Raw genomic sequence first — 7,643 nt, 5'->3', positions numbered from 1 at the left:
AACCCATCAAAAATGATTACCGAAAAATCAGTAATTTTTACCGCAATATCTGTAATTATCACCGAAATGCCTGCAATATTTACCAAAAACTGTAACACGACTCTCAAAAAACATGTTGAACTTAAGTAAGCACGAACTAAGTACTTACACAGGTCTCTTGACCGGACATTGTCCAACAAAACAGCATCTCAAAAGGATAAACATTATTCAAAACGACGACTGTCGGTTCTGCGGGTTCGAAATTGAAACTGCAGAGCATCTTCTATGCAACTGCTGCGCCCTCCTAAAGAGGAGAGAGCGTGTACTTGGGGCAAAGTTAATAAGCGCACAAGACATATGGTTGCATATCAGCCCTAAGAAGGTTATATCATACATCCAGGGCCGGATTAAGCCATCGGGGGGCCCGGGGCAATTTTTCTCGGGGGGCCCCTATAATTTGATTTTTTTCAAATTCTATCTCAGAAAATACCAAACCTTTTAAAAGTGTAAAAAAAACTGGAAATGAGTTCAGTATACTTTCTTCAAATAGCCATGTTGTCTGCGTAGAAAATAGTTTCTGGTATCTTCAAATATTTTTTTTGAATTAATCACGTGCAAACATTGCGGAAGAGTTTATTTTAGATGATTTTCATATCATCATTGATCGTTTGGTTTGTACTTATTCGAGAAATATTTACCTAGTGACAATTAGGAAGTATCATGAAAATTTGAAACATAGAAAACTAGATTTTAAAAAATAAACATAATAATGATGTGGTGGATGCCCCCACTAGCTACGCCCATGCGAACATTCTATCGCGACGATCTAAGGTTCAGTCCTTTATGCTGACACAAGCAAAAGGAAACTGTACTTCGATCGTCCGATGTTTGTTTATGCTGACTACGCGTAAGCTACGTGTAGGTCGCCACCCGAATGTAGGTTTAAGAAATGGATAATAAAATTAATCTTAGTTAGACTCCCAACTTGACCGGATCGTTTGATCGAGATATCACTCCCCTTGTTTCCCTAACTAACGCAGGACAAAACATGGCGATCCAGGCCAGAATTAGCACAAAGTGTACAAGTTCAATGTAGATAGCAGCATCGAAGTGAAGCGCATTACCTGTGCGGGACGGAAATTGATGAAAATAACCATCTACAATTGTTTAACAAGAGTGAAAAGTGAGCAGTTCATTTCAATGTAGATAGCAGCATCGAAGTGAAGCGCATTACCTGTGCGGGACGGAAATTGATGAAAATAACCATCTACAATTGTTTAACAAGAGAGAAAAGTGAGCAGTTCATGTATGTGACTTTTATAATAAATAAAGCCTAAATATGGGGTGGTTCTCTGCTGACGAAACCGTCGTCGCGCAGAACACTTCCAAAGAACATTCAACCATCGCTTGGGCGTTGGTAGTGATTGCCGCTGCTTTAATTAGCTACGTGCTTCTTAAAGCACATTCGCGATACACCGTGGCACGCCTACGGGATATCCAGCAAAGCCAACCAACACGAGTGCAGCTGGAATAATAAGAATAATAAGACGTTAAATCTTTGCACCCGATATTGTTAAAGTGGAAGTTCTGAGAAGTGCTTACGCAAACCACATAGTGAGATGCCAAAAAATTTAAACGTTAAGAGCAAAATAAAAAAAAAAAAAAAAATAAAAAAAAAAAATCGTCAAAATGAATAATGAAGAGAATGAGTATCTCTACTCACAGTGCGTGGAACTTTTAGTAAACATGAAGGACAATCTCACGAAGAAAATGGCTGGAGGATTCGCCAGAATCGAAGCCAAAGCACACATGAAAGTAGCCAACCGGCTGTTTGAGCTAGCGGCGGCGGCAGCAGTGTCTAACAAGATGCGGTTAAGACAGAGAAGCACTATCGTTTCCATTGTTCAGGACATAGAAGACATCCTTTTCTGGAATTTAAAAGCAGCGTAGAAGAGAGTTTCAAAAGGAGCAACGGCACATGGAAAATAAAGGTAAAATAATTTAATGAATAACAGAAGCCAGTTAAAGAAATGTGAAAAATTGTTAGAAGTCATTTTAACGAATCTAAGGAAGAACCCTAGGAGATTAGATTCCCTAAAAACACTAGTGCGGAAGCTTAGATTTTCCGAAGAACAGGTCAAAATCACACAAACAATAGTAAAATTCGAAACGGAAGATCTAACTTTATATGCACAGCGTGTGCAACGGTTATTCAACGAAATAAAATCTATCATAAAAATTAAAATTCAGCTACATAAGAAGAAATGTAAAAAATTTAAATCGCTCGTAATCGCATTAATTTTTTTAAAAACAGTGGTAGGAAAACCCATAAGAATGCCTCCTAAACTAGATCTAGGATTGGCAATTAAGGTGGTGAAACCATTTGATGGCACAGCCACCAATTTACAAAACTGGAAGGAAAGCGTTGAACTATTACAGGATTACGCTGAAGGGGTCGCGGAAGCAACCATCCTTAAATTCCTAAGAACGACGCTCGTGGGCGCAGCCCACGGAGCAATTGATAATGTGGCAACCATAGCTGAGGCTTTTAATACTCTGAGAGATAAATTTACAATCAGGGTTACCCCTAGAGCGGTAGAGAAAGAAATGATGTCTAGGAAGCAAAGCGCAACGTCTATCTCAGATTTCGGAACAGAAATAGAGAAGCTTTCAGCTAAGCTAGCTGCAGCGCACGTATCCATGGGAACGTTCGCAAATGAAGCAGCAGCAGCAAACATTGTACAGCCGATTGCTGTGCAAGCCTTTACTGATGGGCTTAAAGATCCATCAGTAAAATTTTTTTTGAGGGCACGAAATCCAACCACATTGAACAAGGCAATATCAGATGCCTTAGAATGTCAAGCAACACCGAGTCAAGAGAATAGCGTAGACTCTCTAATGGCACTATGGTGCAACCAAGGGAGATTCAGAGATAGAAATACATACAGAGGACGATCGAATTGGAGAGGAGAAGGAAGGTCCTTTCATAGAGGCCGTGGTAGTAGCAATAGAGGAAACAACCGTGGTAGGGGAAATTACCATAGAAATGACAACAGCAACTATAACTACAATCGCAGAGGTCGAGGTATGGCGCATGTTGCAGAACAGCATCAACGTCAACAACAGCCTCAACAACAACCACAACAACAAAATGATAACCAACAGAGAGAAGAAGCTAATCTGATAGATCTTTTTCGCTGATTTTAATGCAAGAAAGGCCCTCAGAGCTAGATTCCTACTATTTAACAAAGAAGTGGAACTGATAGTGGACAGTGGAGCATCTTGTTGTCTTTTAGACAAAAGGTGTATCCCTGAAGAAATTTTTATAGATGATTCCTTAACACTAGAAGTTAGTGGTGTTAACGGAGTAACAAGTACGTTAGGATTTATTGATACATTTTTGGGTTACAGTTCGAGTGAATATCCAATAAGATTTCATATTATGGAAAAACTACCATCCCAGGTGTCGGGATTAATTGGTACAAATTTCCTTAAGGAGTTCGGAGCAAACATTGATTTCGCAAGAATGAAGATGGAACTCAAAAACCCAAATCACGAGTATTTTACAATACCGGCTAGAACAGAAATTGTTAGATACGTCGAAACTAATTTTTTTGAAACGTGTGTTGTATTGAATGAGGAAATACAACCACAAGTATTTGTTGCAAATGCTATTGTACAACCTTTAAACGGAAAGATACCCATACGAATGGTCAATGTTAAAAACAAACCAGTTCGAATTTCAAATCTGAAACCAACAATCAAGCCAGCCAGTGAGTATTTGATACTGGCAATGGATTATAAGAATGATAAGTCAGACAGAATCCAACAGCTTTTCAAAGAATTGGATTTGAGTCTTTTGCCAAAAACAGAGAAACAGCATATGGAACAAATTTGCACAAAATATGCTGATATATTTTGTCTTGAAAACGACAATCTGACTGTAACAGATATCTACAGTCCAGTGGTTAAAATAAATAAAGAAGCCCAGCCAATTTATAGTAAACCCTATAAATTGCCGCAAATGCAAAAGTCGGAAGTAGAAAAGCAAATTCAAAAGATGGTAAAGAACCAAATTATTGAAAAGGCCACTTCCGCATGGAATAGTCCAATATTGCTAGTGCCCAAAAAATCTGCAAATGACAAGAAAAAGTGGAGACTTGTTATAGATTACAGGAAGCTAAATACGGTAATTGAGGATGATAAATTCCCTTTGCCTAATATTGAAGACATAATCGATACACTTTCAGGTGCTCGTTATTTTTCGCATTTAGACTTGTCACAAGGATACTATCAATGCACCCTACGTCCAGAAGATAGACCAGTGACAGCTTTTTCGACACCATCCGGACAGTATCAAATGACGAGACTGCCGATGGGTCTCAAAATAAGCCCCTCATCATTTTCCCGTCTAATGACGATAGCGATGTCAGGGTTAGATATGACAAAATGTCTTGTCTATTTAGATGACATTATTGTCTTTGGTAAGTCAATTGAGGAACACAATAGGAACCTCATCGCAGTTTTTGAAAAACTTCGAAAAGTCAATCTAAAATTGAATCCTAAGAAATGTAATTTCTTTAAAACAGAGTTAATCTACTTAGGACACTTTATATCCGCTGAAGGAATAAAGCCTGATCCTGCTAAAATAGAAGCAGTGAAAAAATGGCCTATTCCGAAAAATGCGGACGAGGTGAAACGTTTCGTAGCGTTTGCGAATTATTATCGCAAACATGTTAGAAATTTTGCAGCAATATGCGCACCACTAAATCTTCTAACAAGAAAGAATACACAATTCAATTGGAGCATTGAATGCAATGAAGCCTTCAATACTTTAAGAGAAAAATTTATAAATCCACCTGTACTTGATTTTCCCGATTTTGGTAAAAATAATACCTTTACGTTACATACGGATGCATCTGGGTATGCAATTGGTGCAGTTCTTTCCAATGGAAATGGCAGACCAGTTGCATATGCTAGTAAATCCTTGAACCAGGCTGAGACTAGATATCCAACTATAGAGAAGGAACTGTTGGCTTTAGTGTGGGCAATCAAACATTTCCGACCGTACCTTTACGGAAGAAAGTTTATTGTTCATACTGATCACAGGCCATTAGTTTACCTGTTTTCTTTAACAGATCCTTCAAGTAGACTAACCAAATTTCGGTTGGCACTTGAGGAGTACGATTTTCAAATTAATTATATTCCCGGAAGAAATAATGTGATAGCGGACGCGTTATCACGCATTTCGATTTCCGATCTAAAAACTATGACAGAAACAACAATGACAATGATAACACGGTCGAAATCAAAACAAATCAAAGAAACCACTGACACGGAAGGAACTGATCAGCCTCAAGAGTCAAATGTGGAATATATGGAAATGGAAGTATGTCCAAATATAAAAGAAATTGAAATAACCCCACAAAAAATAAGAATACCGCAAACTCAAACGTTAACTCACCTACGGGGAGTAATGAAACAGGTAGCGGATTATATAAAAAATTTAAAAATGAAGAATACTGCAAAATCAAACATTAACTCACCTACGGGGAGTAATGAAAAAGGTAGCGAATTATATAAAAATTTAAAAATGAAGAACGTATGCATACTATTAAAAAGAAAAAAGAGCGCTCAACATCTTATGGAAAATATCCATGAAATAAAAATGAAGGATATACCGGATATAATTATTATAGGGGAGCACATAAAAGTGATAAAAGAAGACATACAGAAAAAGATAATAATGAACGACTATCATGTCCTACCAACGGCAGGCCATGCAGGCATCAATAGAACTCTGCACACTATCCAGCAAAGATTCTATTGGAAGAATATGAAAAAAGATATCAAAGTTTTCATTGATTCGTGCCAGTTATGCCAGAAAAACAGAATTATGAATAAACCAAAAACACCAATGATAATCACAACAACAGCTGAAACTGCGTTTGAAATAATTTACTTAGATCTTGTTGGTCCTTTACTGCCTAGTGCAGAAGGTAACCGATATATATTAACAACGCAATGCGACCTGACAAAGTTTATTACGGCAACAGCCATTAAAAACAAAGAGACAGAAACGGTAGCGAAAGCTTTTGTAGAAACCATTGTTTTAAACTATGGGATTCCAAAAAGAATCGTAACAGATAGAGGCAAAGAATTCATGTCGAATCTATTTTCGGATATATGCAAATTACTCGAAATAGAAAAACTGAATTCAACAGCATATCACCACGAAACAATCGGTGGACTAGAAAATTCTCATAAAAACTTGGGAAATTTCTTACGTATATATAGTGAGAAATCACCCTTGTATTGGGACAGTTGGTTAAAATACTACCAGTTTGCGTTCAATACTACAGTCCACACAACGACAAACAAAACACCATTTGAGCTAGTTTTCGGTAAAATCTGTAATTTGCCATCAAACCTATCTGACGCCGAGACAGTTGACCCAATATATGACATTGAGGATTATTCAAAAATTTTAAAAATTAAATTGAAATCTTCGCAACAAGCAATCAGGGACAAAATAATACAAGAGAAAATAAAACGAGTTGAAAAATTCAACAACTTGGCGAAACAAATGAATTTTAACAAAGGAGACTTAGTGTTATTAAAAAATGAAACTGGGTCCAAGATGGAAAATATATATGTAGGTCCATACCAAGTATTGGAAGATTTAGATCCAAACATAAAAATTTCAATTCAAGGAAAACAAGATTTTGTACACAAATGTAGAGTAAAACCATATATAGGACGTGTGGTGGATGTTTAGAAAATAATACTAATAATAATAATAGTAATAATAACAATAAACCATAATTGTAATTCACCATAATAAATCATTGTAACACTTTATTCGAAACACTAGATGATCTTCAGTTAAATATATCTATACAATATTAGTTTTTGCATTAACAGTTCAAGAAACAATATCTCAATGTAATCAATAACAATATCAATTAGTAACAACTTATCAACAAATCAATTTATTGCTTATTATACTACTATAAATAAGAAGAAGACTATAACAACTTTAAACTTAATTTAAAAATTAAACAATAGCATAATTTTTAAATTTTATAAGAAAGGGCGTGTGGTGGATGCCCCCACTAGCTACGCCCATGCGAACATTCTATCGCGACGATCTAAGGTTCAGTCCTTTATGCTGACACAAGCAAAAGGAAACTGTACTTCGATCGTCCGATGTTTGTTTATGCTGACTACGCGTAAGCTACGTGTAGGTCGCCACCCGAATGTAGGTTTAAGAAATGGATAATAAAATTAATCTTAGTTAGACTCCCAACTTGACCGGATCGTTTGATCGAGATATCACTCCCCTTGTTTCCCTAACTAACGCAGGACAAAACAATGAAATCCACATTCCATAGAGATACAGATATAAGAGTTTAAGAATTCAAAACTTCAAATCGCGTTATATTCAGAACCAAGATCCAGAGTCTCAAATCAAAATCATAATTTCAAATGAAGTTTTGAGAAACAAAATATGAATTAAATTTAAAAAAAAGTTACAATCATTGCAAAAGCAGAAATTGCACCAAATGTGATTTTCAATACTTTCTCTTTGAAACACAATAAAAATCTTTTCATGAGATGTTTTTGAATATAATTCTCATCAGATAAATTTTTTTTTCATCAAA

This window comes from Uranotaenia lowii, chromosome 2 (genome assembly GCF_029784155.1).
Source record: "Uranotaenia lowii strain MFRU-FL chromosome 2, ASM2978415v1, whole genome shotgun sequence".
Lineage (NCBI taxonomy): Eukaryota > Metazoa > Arthropoda > Insecta > Diptera > Culicidae > Uranotaenia > Uranotaenia lowii.
This window is presented reverse-complemented; position numbering follows the sequence as displayed.